Source organism: Pocillopora verrucosa, chromosome 1, assembly GCF_036669915.1.
Source record: "Pocillopora verrucosa isolate sample1 chromosome 1, ASM3666991v2, whole genome shotgun sequence".
NCBI classification, from domain to species: Eukaryota; Metazoa; Cnidaria; class Anthozoa; order Scleractinia; family Pocilloporidae; genus Pocillopora; species Pocillopora verrucosa.
The window spans coordinates 13,541,056-13,559,348 of record NC_089312.1 but is presented as its reverse complement, the minus strand read 5'-3'; the positions used below and the strand labels follow the sequence as shown (position 1 = coordinate 13,559,348).

The following is an 18,293-nucleotide window of genomic DNA, read 5'->3' as shown; positions in this document are numbered from 1 at the left end:
AGCGAGGAATTCAATATCTGCTAAAGTACAAGAAGTAGGAATGTTTATTAAATAAATACACTAGTTATTCAAATAACTCCTAAGTATTGCTATACGCTCTTAAAAAAATTAAGTTGCTCGGGCTAATTCCTCAATAAATATTGATGCCACCTTTTGTTCATCGTTTCCTGTTAGTTATTGACTTCATTGCAATACAAAACATGTGTTTCTGTGAGCAGCTTGTTGTTGCTGTAATCATTTTCACTTAAAAAAATTCCATAACTGCATGACCATTGAGTTTATCCACGAAACTCTTAAGCGCTTGGCCTTTGATTATCGAGCACGGTGTAGCAACCTCTCTTTTACCGATCCTTGCTGGTAAACAGGCTTAAGTAGCGGCCCAGACCTTCTAATGTGTGTACAAGTCTAAAAATCATTTCATGATCTGATGAAAAACATTTTAAAAACATTTCAAAACTGTTACAAAAATGATTTCCAGCATTACTAACATCGTGCGCGAAGAAATCAGTCTTCTGGGGCGCTTTCAGTTTCCTTGGAACGGTTTTAAAAAACAAATAATTCTAAGAACGACCAATGTCGTCAACATCTTAAATGATATATCATCGTGGAAACTCAATCCTCGAAAAACGCCTGTAATAAACGTTGCCATAGACCCCTCCTGAGGTTCCTGTGGCTAACAGTACCCGTATAACGTCCCATCAGGTCGAAGAGCTATGGCCAACCCAATCACGCGATTTGATTTTACTTCGTTCAGAGAGGCTCTCGTGGATCTGTTTAAGTGGAACACTTTTCGAGCTACTGTCAAAGACCACACTCCAAAAGGTTCAAAACACACCTGCATGGAGATTGGGAGAATTTCATAAAGGGTTGGTCAGTTACCGTCAGACTTAACAGGCTGATTAACGATATATAACTGATTGAGATACTGACTAATTGAATCAGTGACTGACTCAGTGAACACCAGACAGACATACGGAGTGACTGACCGACTGACTAACTGACCAGCTATGCGAGAGGCTGAACAGCGGACTTTCGACTTTTCGCCTTGCTAACTAAGTAACTGACTGAAAAAACGACGGACCAATCGGCTAACAGAGTGACTGGCTAGGAGACTATCTAGCTGACTGACTAGGTGACTGGCTGACTGTCTGAGAAACCGTCTGACTGACTCAATGGCTAACTCGCCGATTAACTGACTGGCTGCCTGACCAGCAGACCAAGTGTCCAACTGATTGACTGGAAGGCCAACTAAGTAACCCTCTGGCTGAGTTACTAGTTGGCTGATTTACTAGTTGGCTGATTTACTGATGGTTGACTGGCTGACTAAATGATTAGCCAACGGCTGACTAATGACTGACCGACTGACTGACGTACAGACCGACTAACTACCAACTGACTATCTTACGTCATTTTGTACCTTAGTTATATCAGACTCGGGCTTGAGAACTTTAGGAATCCTCTCCAAGGCAAAAAATCCGCTTTTAAACATCTTTTTAGCAGAAGGATATAAACTATAAACATGCTTGGTACAAGGTCTCCAAATCTACCACTTGCCGCATATTTAACTGTAGCGTTGCATTCTTGAGCAAGAAATGATGTTGCCGATGCTGGTGACTTGTCCACTAAAATGGGAGGGGAACTATCTGCAAGCAAAAATGTATTAAAACATAATTGCACTTACTACGGCAAGTTCATCACTAACAAAGATAGTCTCAGGCCCTCATCTTAATAAAGAAGATCATCCGAACTTACATGCATGTACACAGGCAGCAGTAGGGCAATCTCTGGCTTCCATGGAGACACCCATACATTGAGCCGATTCTTCCAAAGACAAACATACTCTACGGCGATGTTGTGTCCTTCTTGGCAATATTCCTCTTGCTGCATTCACTCCACGGACCCCACAAACCCCAAACAGCCAAGGGGAGGACGTCTGACGCTTCTGAGAGTCACAAGATTATTTCTTTACATTTTAGTAGAGAGCTAATAGACTTCTATTTATACTACTCTCAAGATCCCCCACATTGGCAGTCATTTCCCCACTTTTTTCTCTCAGGCTGTTGCCAATGACTGATCACCTTTCCGTTCAACCTTGATAACCATATGATCACCGCAAAAATCTCCCGACCTCCCCCAGGTGATATAAATGACTGGTTGCTTAGCGACTTTCCAATGCTACTTGCTCCACAGTAACCAATTACCACCAAAAAAATACCCTATTCATCATCACACGACTATGATTGCCTGCGAGACACAGCTTTGAGGTTTGAGCTTATTATGGCTTTATAAACAATTATTGGATGAGGTTTTTGCGATATGAAGAACAAGGTCGAGGTAGGGGGATATAACCCTAACCGAGACCTTGATTATTCTGATATCACAAAAACCGAATATAATAATTGTTTTATTATACATTGAACGAAAAAAAATGGTCACGACAGTGAGGGGAACTGGTAATTATTTCTAAACGTGTAAAAAGATACAATCAGCGAGCATCACAAAGCGCGCGAACTTGGCATGATTACCCTTAAAAATCATGCGCCGCGGTCATACATGACAGGATTATTGTGTAATCTGCAGCTAGACGACGTCCCAGGCGTTATTTTCGAAAATTCACAGTACACTTTCGGCCAATCAGAAAGATTTTCAATTGAATTTTGCGTGTGGTAACAATATCTAATCCAGTCAGAGACTGCGGGCACTATCTCTGGGCTTGAAAAACTGTAAGTTTCATGCACGGCTCGCCCGCAAACGATGATTTGGTTTCATCAACTGCGTTTCATAGTGTAAAATTGACCTAAGTTTAAGAGTTTTAAAGTTTACGTTTTCAGTGTTATCCCTTCATCAGAGTGAATAGAGGGAGTGTGGATTGTGTGAGGTTTTATAAACAAAAAGATTTGAAGCTGCGCTACTGGTTGAGAAATGCGGAACATAAAAGACACAAGAACAAATGAATGAACTGAAAAGCGTTCGCTGATACCGTGGGGAATAAGAGTTCGATTGAGAGATTACCTTATGTTCAAGAGAACCGGACGATGATTCAAACGAACCAAATTAAGGGGTAAGATCGATCGAAGAACAAAAGAATTTTGAATAAGAGTTAGGTCGAAGACAAAGAGGCTTGAATACAACAGGAAATGCGAATTTAAAGGCCTATAGTTGCCTATAAAATTCATGGTGAATAAGCTAAGTCACTTGACCAGAGCCACCCTTCATGTGTATCGTCCGTGGATTTTGTTGTTTCTATACCACCAGTCAAAAGGTTCCATCATCAAGTTGTTGATCTAAAGGTTCGTTGAACCAGTTCTTTGTAAAAGAAGGCTGAGATTCATGCGTAGAACAAGAAGAGTGAAACCAAGGCAGTACAAAAAGAAATGAAAAGAACTTTATAAGAGGCACAACATTATTTTCCTGAAAAAAAAAAAAAAACGAAAAAAGGAAGAAACCAAGTGAATGGATAATTGAAAAACAAAAAGACTTCAAATTTTAAGAGTCAATTGTAAGTTTGTGTACCATGACGCCTAGTAATGAAAATACTAGGGACAACGCAATCGTGCCCTCTCGTCTCTACAAAAGCTCGTGCATTAAGCCCCCTCCCTCCCCAAACACAAAATTCTCTCATTTGGCATTGGACCTTCCCTTGTTTGATTCTGTTGTTGCTACATCAAAGCCATGAAAATGGTTTTGTTGTCGCAGGACTGGTGGTTTCATATGTGCAATTGCAACAAGGCTGTATCGTGCCGTGAATTATGTAAGTGGTCTAAGCATCACATTGGGTATCTTGGTCCCTCCACACTTTTTCTCGTAATTTTCTTATGGAAAAACCTTGTTAACCTTCTATTCCGTCAGCAGTTTCAACCAGTGTTTTTTTAAACTCTACGGCCGTCGCGGGCGAAAATTTTAATAATTTTGACCGTGCTTTATCGACACTGGTGACCACACGTACCACGACTGGTATCAGTAGTTTAGCAGAGATTACCTATCACTCTTTATCTTTTTAATTGTTAACCGCATGCGATAGCCTCGATTACTAGAGCATGGCATACCACTGGAGTTTCTATTAGTAGCCGAAACAGCTGTGCAACAATTTTCAGGTACTACAGACTCGACAGCACTTCCTGCCGATTAAATCTAATGCATAGTTCTATGGCTATAACTAGTTCACAATCAGCTAACGATGCTGGGTGGCCCCTCTTTACCCAGCTGATTTCAAATTGTCTGTAGCGCGAAGCGACCAGGAATATTGCTCCCTTCCGCCCTTGCGGTTGAGTCCATTCCAGGGTTAAACCCATATCAATGGCGTCAGGTTTCCCCCGATAGTCTGTCAGAACCAGTTTTATTCCTGAGCAATTGTGTGAGTAAAGAGTCGTGCCAAGTAATAGCACAGAAGAGCAAACCCGAAAATTCCGATCCACGCTCATGGGCAGTCAAACCTCGGCTTCCAGGGAAGAGCCCTCCTTAACCACTAATAAAACTAGTAATTTAGTGTTAACAAACTGAGGTGAATACGTAAATTAGCCACCGTAAAGAGGTAAAAAGCTGACATGTCGAGCGTTAGCCCTTCGGGTCCGAGCGATTGGAGAAATGTGGGTTGCGTGTGTGGTTTATATGCAGAAAGTGGAGCTACGCCCCCCCAAAAAAACAATTCCCCCGGTGGGAATATGGTGACGAGAAAACATGAATAAATTAGTTGAATGAAAAGCGCTCGTTTGATTCCGTGGGGATTAAAGGGTGCCGTATTTGTAAGATATATTTTTGTTTTAGTGTGTTTGTGGCTTTCCGAACTGCCTAGATGTAAGGAAAGGCCGCAGACTGTCCATATGCTGTTTAGAATGATTAGGAGATTAAAGTGTCTAGCGACTGGTTTGGATGCGTCCCTGACATTCTTTCCACGTCGTGAAGTTTTTTCTACGGAATCGCGTCACCTAGTCGTCTTCCTGTTTCGTCGATGTATAACTAATTGCAATAAGTGCAAGTTATGCATTAAATAACATTGGCGGGAGGTACACGTAAAGTGATCAGTGATCTTAATGGATCTCTTGGGTCCGAAGAGTTCTCTACGTTATGAATGAAAGAAACAAGTTTGACATCGTGAGCGAGCGTATTTGCAGTTCCAGACATTAACCGGAGGAAAAAATTTAACAGCAAAAATTCTCATAAATTTAATTGCCCAAAGCTTGACCTACCTCATTTCTTTTCTCAACAGCGGCCTCTTGAGCGACGTAGAAGGCAATGAATCTGTTGGTCAGGTCGACGCATTCTTTTTGCGATTCCATATTATATGCTTTCACGTCGATTACCAAAGCTCTGAACTACCTAGTCGCTCAATTACTTCAAGGTGCTTTCAAATGTCATCCTGACAAAAGTTGAAAGTAGGTTTGTTTTCAATCAGAGGGAGGACGGGCAAAAATTGTACGTGGACGCGATATCCTGCAGATGGATGAGACAAAGCTGTTGTGTATGACAGGCAAAAACAAAACAGGTTTTTCTTTTGTTTGACCCCACCCAAGTCATTAAACGACAAATTGAAAAAAAGTGTGACATTATTATTCGTGGCACTAAAACTGAAATAAAAATCTGGAACAAGCTGGGGTTTTTTCCCGCTAATATTTCGTACTCTGTAAATATGGTCCTGATCGACGATGGAGGTCTACTGATAAAGTCCCCAAACACCGTTAGTATGTTTTCTAATTTTTTTTCCTTAATCGAATAGAGTCAAATACACAACACTAGTTGTGGAATTACTTTCTACGGATTTGTGCTCAAAAAGATGTGATCTAACCTCTAATTACAAGCCTGTTCGTGGAAGATCAAATCCTCAGATCAGGTAACAAAGTTTTTTCAAAGTCGTAAACTTGCCCTTTGCAGCAATCGCAAAGGTTTGATGAGAAGTCTCGTATGTTTACAATTTGGTGGGATAGAGGACAAAACTTGAAATGCAAAACAATACAAAAGGACCTCCATCGGTAGGCAGTCACAATCTGCGAAAGCCGCAAATCAATATGTAAATGAAGGGATTAGCTAACCCGAGTAATAAAAGTAACGCTGAACTGTACGAAAGAACACTTCCCTGGGGGACGCCAAAAGGATCAAGGAAACACAAAAGGTGAGCGAGTTTTATTCATCTCATGTTTAAAATGTAAATCAACGATATTTCATTCCCTGTACGTGGTCTACTGTAGCACTGTAATCCTCCATGCGCCAAGACCTAATAAGCGTTATCTGGGAGGTTGCGTTAGGAGTCACACAACACTTAATACTTTCATGAATGTGTAGGCAATCGCTTTTCTCGAGACACTGAATTGACCGCAAGATTTGTTCTCATAACATAAAAATATTAGATGAGGAGCATACGATAAAATCAGCTTATTTCTTAGACGTTCTAACAGAGCTTTGCTTTCATTGTTTGTAGAACGATGACGATTTAGTTGTGAGTATCTGTACACTCTTTTTTTAATGAGGACCTATTTTATAACGGAACGTTCAGGCAGAGATTAAGCAAAATTTTTGAGAACAACCTAAGAACACACACCGGGCCGTGAGTCAGTTAAGAACGGCTGATTTTTGGTGAGAAGTGTAAATAAAGGTAAAAGGAATGTAAAACTCTGGTCCAACAGGACAGTTAACTCAGATCCTTGGGGACGTAAACAATGCGGTTATTGCACGATACACTGAAGAACAACTCAGTTTGTTGTCGAACTTATTCTGATCACGTCTGATGCATTTATTACCGTACAACTTATACTTCATGTTTGGAACGTTTTCAGGCTCAAATTGCAAAAAAAAAGAAATAATAAATAAATAAATGAGAACGTCCAGCCTCAGCCCAAAAATGAGACGTTTTTACAAAAAAGGTGTACTCAGCTCCGTTATCCATTTGTGTTGCACTAAGTTGACTGCTCGATTAAGGCTTTGATCTGTGACGTCTTCGCACGAAATTGACAACCGATTGCAATCGCTTACACACTTAAATTTTAGTAACAACAATGGATTGTCAAGGACACTTACACTTCACTTTGCTTCACTCCTCTTAGCTTGATGTCTTTACTCTCTGGCTGGCGCAAAAAAAAAAGATGCCTAATCAAGAATAGTGCTCACCTGCGTATTTTCTTGGATCTTCTAGCTTAAAAAATCCTTAACCGCAGAACATTATCTGGCTGATGAATATTGTGCATGAGGTGAATGAAAAAGGTTTCCGAACGGTCCCATACTCATTGTATGCCCACAGTTCTTGAATACAGAAAACAAAAGTGAAAACAATGAATTGCCTTAGGGATTACGGCTTTGTTTGTAAGAAAATCTTTCCAATAAGCATCGCAAGTGAGCTGCAATTCAAGCAATTGCAGGAAAGAAGCCTGAAAATTTCAGGCCTCTTAGATACTAGTTGGGCGCCATTACCAACCTAGCAATGAGCCTCATATTGGGAGCGAGGCAAATTCTTGTGAATTCTTCGTTCCCGTAGATCACAATTTTAATTAAACAAATAATTATATTTTGAACTGCGAAGGAAAGAATGGAAGGTGTGACTTGATTTCGAGAACAAAGCTTTTAAGAGGCGGCAGCGAGCCTCAAATATTCCATCAGAAATAACGAGGAACATTCTGTTTTGGAGGACAAATCCGCTCCTAGTTGATTATTTACCGTACTGAGCTGTACTCAGGCTGTTCTCAGTATTCTCAGTATTTACTGTAGATAGACACTCTAAGTGTTATTATTTCCATTGTTACTTTGCTTCTAGGAAACCTCGTGGCGGCTGGTTGGAACTTAAAGAAATACATGCATAATTTGCAATAACACAACACGAGTTGACTGTGTAATTCTTGCAATTCGGTTTTGTTCGAGGCTTTCAGCGATTTATTTATAACTAGCAAGGTGTTTTAACAAGCTTCAAAGAAGTCAGAGTAAAAAGAGCTTCTTTGAATACGATTCCCTGGGTTTTTGCTGTTCCTGGTTGAATATAATTGGCCTGAGGATAAACTTACTCGATACCTCTGTTCTACCTCTAAAATTTAATTCAACTTCCAGCATATGGCCATAAACACGTTTCATAGATAAGCTTTTGAGATTTTTTTATCAAGAAATGTGATCGCGTGACCATGCGAACGCATCATCAAATTCGTAAATATATCTCTAAATCCAATGAGTCAGTTTTCTAAAAATAAATCTCAAGCGATCCTGATCTCACTATGATTATTTATATAAATTTTACAGTAATCTTCCCATCTCGTAGGTTTCGACATCTGCAATGATTTAAAATCGTATATTTTCTCGAACGGTATTTTTTAAGAAACATTATTCGATCAGTTATCCAGCAGTAGTTTGGTCGCCAATAAGTTATATATTGCTGGAAGGTCTAATCGAATGTTATCTTACCTTTTAAATATCAACAAATCCAGAGAGCTTTCATCGCTTCCGATTATCAGCGAAGCAGTTAAAATCATTCGAACCACGGAGAATTATTTAGTCTTGTCTGTCGTGGTCATTTCGGCTTGCGTCACTCGCCTTTCCAAATCATGTTTCTCAAGACGGCTTATTGTCCGAGAACAGCCAAAATACGTTACCTGCTTTGAAGTCATCTGTTGTCACACCTTATCGCTGAATTATTTATCGTATTGTTTTCTGGTAGGGATAAAGAGAACCCGTCAAAAGCAGACGGCCGTATGAAGCACGTGACATCTTTACTACACGTGGTCTGAAAAAATGAACGCGGAAGACTGGTTACAAGAAAATAGCTACACAATGCGGAGGAAAACACCTAAAAAGAAGAAAAACCCTCGCTGACTCGATTCTCACTACTCCAAGTACAATTAAAAGAGTATGAGTAACAAGTGCTAAACAACTAAGCTTACCTTCATTCATTCATGTATAGTTGAAAGGTTCATTTCGAAATCAAAATATTCGCCTGAACAGCTCCAAGATGGCCAAGAGGCGAAACACAAATTTGAGGTGGATTATTCTTGTTTCAAGTTGTTTAATGCAAAAGCCATCATTTTATGGCATATTTTGGTTATCATCACACTATCTCTTATAAACGCAAATCCAAACGATGCTCGAAAATTGAACTTTAGAACGGTTCTTATGGAGTTGGGCAATCTGTGTAATTACTTGATTCAAGCATGAAGAAAGCTGGGAAAATAAAATAAAAAGTACTGCCTCCATCTCTCACTCTCCTATTTATTCCTTACGTTCCGGCCAATGTCGTCACAGACTTGACGATTCTTACATTACAGCAGAGCTTGCTTGTGCTACAAGAAAAGTTTTTCTTACGTGTAGCAATTCCCGCATGAATTAATTCTACCAAATGTTGACAAGTGTTAAAGAATAACTAGAAATTGCTAACAATTCCACTAGCATAAACATTACTCAGTTTGAAGCTGTGCAACTAAGGGCCTCTTTGCACGAGCCCAGGTTGATTTGTAGCTCAATTTGGATCACCGCAACAATCCTAAAAATATTGATTCACTTTACGCGAATCCGCGTTGCAGTTCTGCATTAATATGTGATTCGTTTCGAGATCGACCGGGGTAACCCTTTCTACCGACGAAAAACCTGATTGAAAAAAACAGCCTTGATTGAATTTGATCTAATCGCTCGTTTTCTGTTACGGATTGGTCAGTTTTTTAAATGACACTGATAACAACCGTCGCACTTTTATAATGAAGAAAAAATATATATACATTTGAACACGGAATCAGGGAAAACTTTTTTTTCCTTGGTAGAAGGTTTTGTTTCAAGCATCGCCGTTCTATTTGATATGTACAATAATGAAAATTAGGGCTGACACAATCATTATGTCATTTTGTTTTGCTTTGTTTTTAAAAAAAAATATGCTTCAGAAAGATTCATTGTTAATACGAAGTAAGTAATCAGAGTTAAGTAGGTTGATAGACATATGCAAAAAAGCAGAAATCAATTCCCTTGTTTTATTCTTCCAACATCCCAGTGCGTGTTACAGCGTAATCTACCTAAACAAAATCAAGAAATGAGCGGATTTAGCACACAAATAACACAGTTCAATCATTTAGTCGGAGTTTTCCCAGTGACAGTGATCTGTCCTATGTGACGCCGGTTGGAGAAGTTGTTATTGCGCGTGCCCATGTAACAGTATTCCCCAGGCTTTGTGATGCGGAAGCATGGCGGGTTGCAAGAGGCCGGGGCGTTGTTCAGTTGAGCCTGCAGTGCTTTGTCACCAGTGTAACAGCCCTTGTTAAGGTGAAGATTTAACTTGGCGGCATCAAATTCGTCGACATGGTCAACTACTTCAAGAGGAAGGCTGGAACACGCTGCTGGTTTGAGAGATTGGCATCCTTCCTTTATCCAGCACACGTTGGTGCGATCAGTACCTGAAATGAGAAAGGAATTGATTCAAGGTTTTACTAATCAGATTTAGTTTACTCGGTCGGCTGTTATTTGCTCATCGTGGTAATATATTGATTAGTCATCGAAAATATTCAGGCTTGAGCTTTTTAAGTCAGGTGAATCCAGAATTAAATATGCAATATCGTGTTTTTCTTACGTGCTGTTCCCTCTCCAGCATTGTTCTGATTGTTGTTTGAGCCTGCCGATAGAAGCAATAAATAGGTAAACAATTGGACACAATGAAAAAACGAAATGGGAAATGGAAATAAGAATGAATTTATGAACAGGTCACAAGAGTTCGTATCAAATAGATTGTTCCTTCTCACCGGACCAGACGAAACACACCACATCCTCTGTTGTAACAGTGAGGCGTTCAGGATAAAAGCGATATTCCATGGCAGGATACGCCTGCACTATGTTTCCTCTCTTGCCCATTCCATTAATGTAATAGATATTGCTATGCTGAAATTTCATGGGCAGTTTGCTGCGTGGTTTAAGAATGATCACATGACTTCTATCCTGGAATGTTCTACCAAGCTGAGCAGTGTTCAAAGCGATTTGAAGATCGGTCTTATTGTCAACAGCTTTTGTTTTCGGATTATTTTTAACCCTGAGAAGAAAAGAATAATCGATCTGTAAACGCGCTCTTTTCTCACGTTGGTCTCTATGTCCAATCGGATCTATCGGCTGAGTGCAATTTAACCGAGGTCTATTCCAGTTTGAATCAAATCCCCGTGTACCATGTTTCCTTTCCACCCGTCAGCTTTTCACTCGTCTTAAGAGATTTCATGTCGATAAAACTCACTAGGAGCTATCAGAACAAAAATTACGAAATGAACGCTTGTGTATTCAAGATCACGATAGCAATGTGATATTGTTGTAAACAGGAGAAAATTGAGCCTTATTTTGTTGATAATAGAGAACAAACAGTGTTATTAGACGGTCGGGTTTTCAAACATTTAGGAAACTAAAACATTTCACTTTAATTTTTGTTAACTCAGGCGATTCTACTAACGGTAAAATGGAATGACTTTGTAAAGTGGTCATGAGCCCTACACATCCTATAACATCAGTATGTATATTATCCATACTGTTCAATACACAGTTCACTGACTCACAAGGAGAATTTGTCAAACAATCTAGAGCTTCTTTAGTTGGCCATCCATTACTTTATTCTTGCGACCTTAGTGTTTGATTCAGGGTGTTATTATAAGGAGAAATGAGAAGTTAGTCACTCTAAGGGGAAATGGATTAAGTACCTACTCGTTATTGTTCTTAGCAGTAAACCCACGGGGCACATCGCTTGTGGTTATATTGTACCTGCGAGGAAAAAAATCAGTGTCACTTAAGCTTGACAGAATTGCTTCCATAACTGAACTAGGTTTTGAGTTAGACACAAGCATGTCTGAAAACTAGTGTATATAATGTTCTTGAAATGGTTTTTAGTATTTTATGAAAACTCGTTAAGTTGAGGGTATCAGAATGAGGTACGTTCTCAGGAAGCGTTATCAATTAACTTTAATAAGCATATGCGGTGTTCGACATGTCATCATGAGTTGGTAAAAAGGTTGATATCCAGTTATTTTATTTTCTTTTACAGTTCTCTTGTTTTAACAGGATTTGGGGAGATTGGTACTGAAAAATCATAAGGCCAAAATGGGTTACATGAAGGAATCTCGAGTTGAATGCGTCCGTTTCTCCTTTCTGATGTAAAGAGAAGAAAATTTATCATCATGAAACCTACTGATATTTAAAGTCCTGCTTCTTGTTTTCAACGCTCCATCGCCTCTACTTCCTGATGATTAGTTTTCTCACCTGAGTCGTATCACACAGCGTTGGGTGGTGTTTGTTGGAAAGCAAGGAACCTTCCACTTGTAGGACGAAAACTTTCCTTCCATGCTCATTCCGTTATGATTAACGACAGTGGATGGGGCGTAGATCACTTCAGGAGGCTTGTGAACAAGAACAAACTGCTCCTTTTGATCAGCTCCTTGAGAGATCTTGTGTGGTTCGTAAGGAATGCCTCTTGCCAGTTTCATTTCGCCCACATTATGACAAGTGCTCAACACACCAGCAGTTTTCTCAACGTAATTCGTGATGAATTTTGTCCAAGTTCCTCCAGCTGCCTTGCATTTCTCTGAGGTGATGTATTTGCAACACATTTTTCTCCTTTAACGTTCGCGTTGTCGGGCGGACAGTCTTCATTTCCGGCAAGTTTGGTAGGCATTATACATAAGTCTAAAACGTGAGATTTAGGGAAAGTTTCAAATGGATTTGCTTTGATAACAAAGGTCAGTCAATGCTGTATAGAACTGTACTTATAAAACCGTTCAGAGCAAACCTGACTTACATTTGTGTGTCCATAGTGAGGGCTGTTTACGTATTCTTTCATTAGTTGCTCGGTCTTATTATCGCTGACCATGATAGCAATGTCCTCCAAGGGGTAGGGCCCCAGTATGGATAGTAATCGCGTTCCTCAGGGACCTCCAAGCCCCTCCTTGTCCCTGCGGCATTCTGTCGCGTATAAATCGGTAGATCACCCTTAAGTTGTTGGTCAGCAGTGAACAAACCTGGAGCATGAGCAATAGTATCGTTACTATAAAGAGAGCGACTCATCGAGATTCATTTTTGTATCAGTCAGCTCGGTATTTCAGTTTGTTTAAACCTTTTACCTTTGTTTCTCTCTCTCCGATAATACGCCTGATAATAGTTGGCTGGTTCGTGAAGTCCTCTGTCTTTTCTTATGTAAGCATTCTCTCGCGCGTTTTTCGAAAATGATTGAGTGGTAAGAGTCTGCCCATTACGGATTGTATGATATTCAAATTCTTTGTTCACGTCGTTGGTTGCCATCTTGCCCTCTGGATAAGGCTGACACATGTATTGTAGAATAACTTGGGTTTCTACCATGTCGCTGGTATCTGGTCCAGTTCCGTGTTGGTTTGTCCACATGATATCAACTTCGGTTTTTACCTTAGCATCGCATCCACTCATGTAATATTCCTGATTGGATTATTTAAAGAAAATATCAAGCATAAGAGAAAGAAATGCAAGAGAGCAAACAAAAAGACAATTGCTAACAAATGATAAACGATTTTTACCTGTGGCAGCTGTCTGAACTCTTGAATGTTGTCTCCAGGGTTACTATCCAAACTGTCGCCGACATTGTAACCAGCCTTACCGTTATTCTTAGGAAGAAGACAAAAGAGTTATTTATGAACTGAATTACTTTCGTCTTTGTGGTTAAACTGCGATTAACAGGGTAATTAAGTATTATCAACGTAGTTGAGAGCGTAAATTGGCCACCGTAAAGAGTTTCAAAGCTGACGTTTCGAGCGATTGACGATTAGTTTCTTTAGCAGCCTTCCCCCTTCAAACTGCGATTAGACTGAGTCCACCTCAATCCAAATGACCACGAGGTGAAAGCGTCTGCGGCAAAATTTCTTAAGAGGGTCATTTTCATTTCCCTCTTTGATCATCAAGGCGTTCCAGTAGCCGGCCACGTCTGCTTTTTCTAACCTTTCTAACGCTTCAGGAAAATGTTACAGTCAGCCGATCCTCGATGCTATGCAGGTAGTCTTCAGATTTCTAAACCAGTCATTATCCCGATTCTCTTTCTAGTAGCAGCAGCAGAGGCATTATCATTATTTTTTTTACATCTTACTATGATAATGATTTTGGTTTGTCTTGTTATATTAGCTCTCCCTTTACTTTAGGGTAAAATCAAAAATACCGGTGGGGTGAGGTGGTCCTAGCATTTGTTTCTTCCCAACCTCTTCCCCCCCCCCCCTCCCCATGAAATGCAGTTATATGGCCATAAACATAAAAATGATCGTTTCTCATGGACTCGATTCTTGGAAAGAAGGCAAACGAAAAAAAAAAAGGGGAAGGATACGCTTTCTGTAAATTTACGTTCTCAGGTTTATCCCGTTTTAACCAGATGAAGAAGACTTTATTCAAAAAAGAAATCGTTTGGTCAAATCAATTGAACGAGCAAGTCCAGGATTTTCCTCAGTGTTGGTCAATCACTTTCACCAGAGGGACGGCAATGGGTAACAAAATATTTTATAGGAATGGCCTTCGATAAGGTTACCGCAATAAAAATCGAGTTTGTAATGGTAATCTACCTGCGAATCAAACAATCTGTTTGCATTTCTGACGTTATCTTGGTTACCGTTCAAGCGATTGTTGGATCCTGCTGGAGCATGCATGTACATGTCCGATATACAAGGCTCGATGAAAAGAGCCATGAGGCAGCCCCAAATAAAGATGGTCTTCATGACCTGCATGAAAGAAAGCCAAGATCAGTTTTTAATGAGAAAATTAAACTCTGTTCTTGTTGTCATAGCAACAGATTTTGACGTTGTCAAGGCATTTCATTTAATGTCGTAGTACGTGCGATACAAGCGTTGAGCGAAAAAAAAAATTTGGCTTTGCAACTTCAATCAACAGAAATAAAAAGAAAAATATTTATTCAAACGACTTAAGGAAGAAAACAAATGACAGAAATCCGAGTACGAGAAGAGTTGTAACCATGTTTGCCCTCTGAAACCTCCCATGAAACTGAAGTTTAGTAACCACGTTTTCCCTCCTGTAGTGTATTGAGGACAAAAGGAAAGTACTTGTACCAATGTAATTAACACCACTGTAGGACTACTGAATGACGTTAAAGGACTTTAAACAAGTAACATGATTGCACCAACTTATTAGGTGGTTGATCGATGAATAAAGACAGAATACAGAGAGCAGTTGAAGAGTGAGTGTCTTCTCTAAATAAATACACAACAGCCCCCAATGAACCTGAAACAAAGTCACAAGGAATTGGACGAGAATCTTTGTGATTTCTCGTCTCCAATTTTTTCAATCAGTTGGTGAAGAGTCGCCAGGGACTTAGGGAAAATTTCTGAATTTAAAAGCTTAATTTATTTTAAAAACCCCAGCTTAAATTTGATGCTGGTTAGGATGACTTGAATAATGTTTAAGTCATTGCCGCAATCAAGTCTCTCGTTTAAGTTTACTCGATTAAAAAATCAAAAGCTATCACCCAGAGAGAAACTTGGGCAATTTCAAACGACTCTTCCTATACGCCACGAAGGTGGCAATTCTGTTCAAGCGTTTATCTTGCCAGTTTTTAACGCTGAAAATAGTGTTGCAACTGAGAATTAAAACTTGGTAGCAGTGTCTAAAATGAGCATTCAAGTGTTTTACTTACGGCTCCGAGTTTAATGTCAGCTAGTTCCCGCTGCTAATACCCGCACCGTGTAAAGTTTCGTAATGTACTGGTATCAACGCCCTGAAAACTAATTTATAACATCTCTTATCAGGACTCTTGACCTTTTTCACATACATTGTATCACGTTTTGAAGAGTTAATGATGTTTGCGCTTGCATATGAAAGAAAATGAATCCCTTTATTCATGTTATGCTGAGAATTATGCAGCTGTGCAAAGTTTCACTATAGAAGAGTTGAATAAAACGTTCTGGACAACAACAAACAGCCATAACACGTTTGTATAACGTGTGTTTCTTTGCTGACAGTCTTTCAAAGAAATGTTTGTACAATGAACGTGTGAAGTTGTAATAGACATTATTATGAGATGAATGAGAAAAAGATATTATTCTATCAGCAGTTATTTATACTTGAAAGTTCTTTACGTAAAGGCTGCTCTCCTTGTTTGCACAAATCTATTTCCTTTTGGAATCTCAACAATTCATTGAAACTGTGTATCACGAAAAAGCTCAGTTCTTCTTACCACACATGTATCTTCGTTGAAAGTGTCTGAACAGTATAATTATCATAAACACAGGCGATTGATAGGTTCCCATTCAATTAAGTGAAAGAAAAATAAGTGCAAACTCTCGGACACATTTGGTTGTTTGAAGAATTTACTTGAAAGAACCTCAAACACTGAAAGGTTCTAGTTTCTAGCGAAACTTCAGTGTATTCAAAAGCAGAATTCATGATATCTTTAATATCTGCTACTAAATCACTATTAGTGCAACTTTGGAATGAATTAACACCTTGTATGAAGCCGGTGAAAAGTGCCAGCGAGTTTTTATCAGCTTAACAGACAAAGTAGGCTTCATTTTTATTCAACTGCTGTTATCTATATATTATTCTGTCTATCAAACTCTTGCTTGATATTGTACAATCAAGGGTATCAGTCTGGATTGTTAAAGGGGAGTGTCGTCGTTGTTGAGTTTTCTTGATTTGTTTGATAAGGAGAAATTTACAATATGTGTCAGTCTATGCATTATTAAGGGGGCAGGTGATATGTGTTTAGTTTTTCTCTGATTTGTTTGACGAGGAGGTAAATACTTATTAGGGAGTAGAAGGTAAATTCCCTACTTTTCACATTCCGCGGATTTCATACGTTATTGTATTGGAAATCGTTTAAACCTTTTTCGGTAATTTTCTCTCGAAAGGAGAAAACTAAAGAAAAAACTATGAGAGACGTGCTTTCCTCAAATTTTGCGATGATAAATGAGGTGGTAATTTCTGAAAGAATAACTCTTCCATCTCTCAAATTTATACCGGACTGAAATTGTCAATAGGGGGCTTCCCGTAAATTACATTCTGCGATAAAAGAATTACATTCTGCGATAAGAATCGTCAAAGCAGGTTTTATCTGAATTAGAATCAAAATTCAAGGATCTCAAAAAGCAAGAGCCCACCTTAACATCAAATCTTAAAATTATGGCTCATAATTTACTCAGCAGCTTCCTGAGTGGTACCGTACTTCTCTCAACCAAGCTTGTTGAGGTCTTTCTCCTTCTCGCCTCCCCCCCCCCCCATCCCGATATGCTTGAGAATGAGTTTGTATTCTACTAGGGAACGGAAGGAGAAATGTCGAAAGTGAGGTATTCAACCAATTGTCACTTTTCCCTTAGCTGCTAAATTTGCAGCTTCACTTTGGCGAGCTCTTCATGGTTACTATCTCAAAACATACCGTTTCCACATCGAGGTCAAAATTGAAGAGGATTGCTTTAGACGTTTTTTGTTTTTTCTTTCATTACTAGAACTTTCAATTACAAGGATTATAAGGATAAGAAAGGACTTATCTTTCAAAAATCATTTCGTTCAAGTTCAAGAACACGAATTTCGCCGACTTTTATGTCATACATAGAAACCCCAAGCTTACTCAAACACCATCTTGCATTTCTCTTCGGTACGTCCTAGCTTTTCGAACGTCAAATAATGACCTAACCATTGCGATCTGTTTGCAATTCAGGCACGTGCAGTCTTCAATGCCACCAAATTACGTACCTTCATGTAATCAAACGAATATTTGATTGCGGAATCTGTCGAGAGATCTAACTTACCACACGTATTTTTATGATATTTGTTTAGAGGAAAATCGCCGCAAACATTGGCTATTGACCAAACGCATACTTATCTGTTGAGATGGTTACCCTAAGCATTAAGATTGAGATAGAGCCCCTATGAGAGAAACGCTATTTTGCAGCAGTACTTGATTACGCGCGTTGTCTGACTTTCAGAAAAAAAATTGTTTTAAATTCAATTTCAGTTCACTGGACAAGACCCTTAACCTTTTATAACTCAACATCACTATGCATATTCTCCATATTGTTCTCTAAACCTTTGTAATTTGCTGACAAGAAAAGTTTGTGCAATAATCGAGAGCTTTTTAGTTAGTGATCATTTCCTTCATTCTCGCGACTTTGTTACGTGATTCTGGGGTTGATACTGTAAGGAGAAATTAGACGCTCGTCACTCTTATGGGTTCAAGGGTTAATTACTTGAAAATTCCTAAAACTCATTTAGAAGATACATGCAGAGAAAAAGCAACGGTTTTCAGAAGCAATTCTATCCAGAAATAGTTTCTAGTCCCAAGCCGGGGCATGTAAAAATGGTTTGATTGTTGGTTGGACAAAGATTGAGTCATACTTAGAATTTGTCGAAAGTATAGAGCTAGA

The 18,293-nt window shown here is 39.2% G+C and overlaps 2 pseudogenes; both read right to left on the bottom strand.

Annotated features, from left to right (window-relative positions):
* Positions 1-21: 21 nt before the first annotated feature.
* On the bottom strand, positions 22-8,724 carry LOC131786320 (uncharacterized; annotated as a pseudogene).
* Positions 8,725-9,909: 1,185 nt separating this feature from the next.
* Positions 9,910-15,686, bottom strand: LOC131786319 (protein DD3-3-like; annotated as a pseudogene).
* Between the last annotated feature and the right edge of the window lie 2,607 nt (positions 15,687-18,293).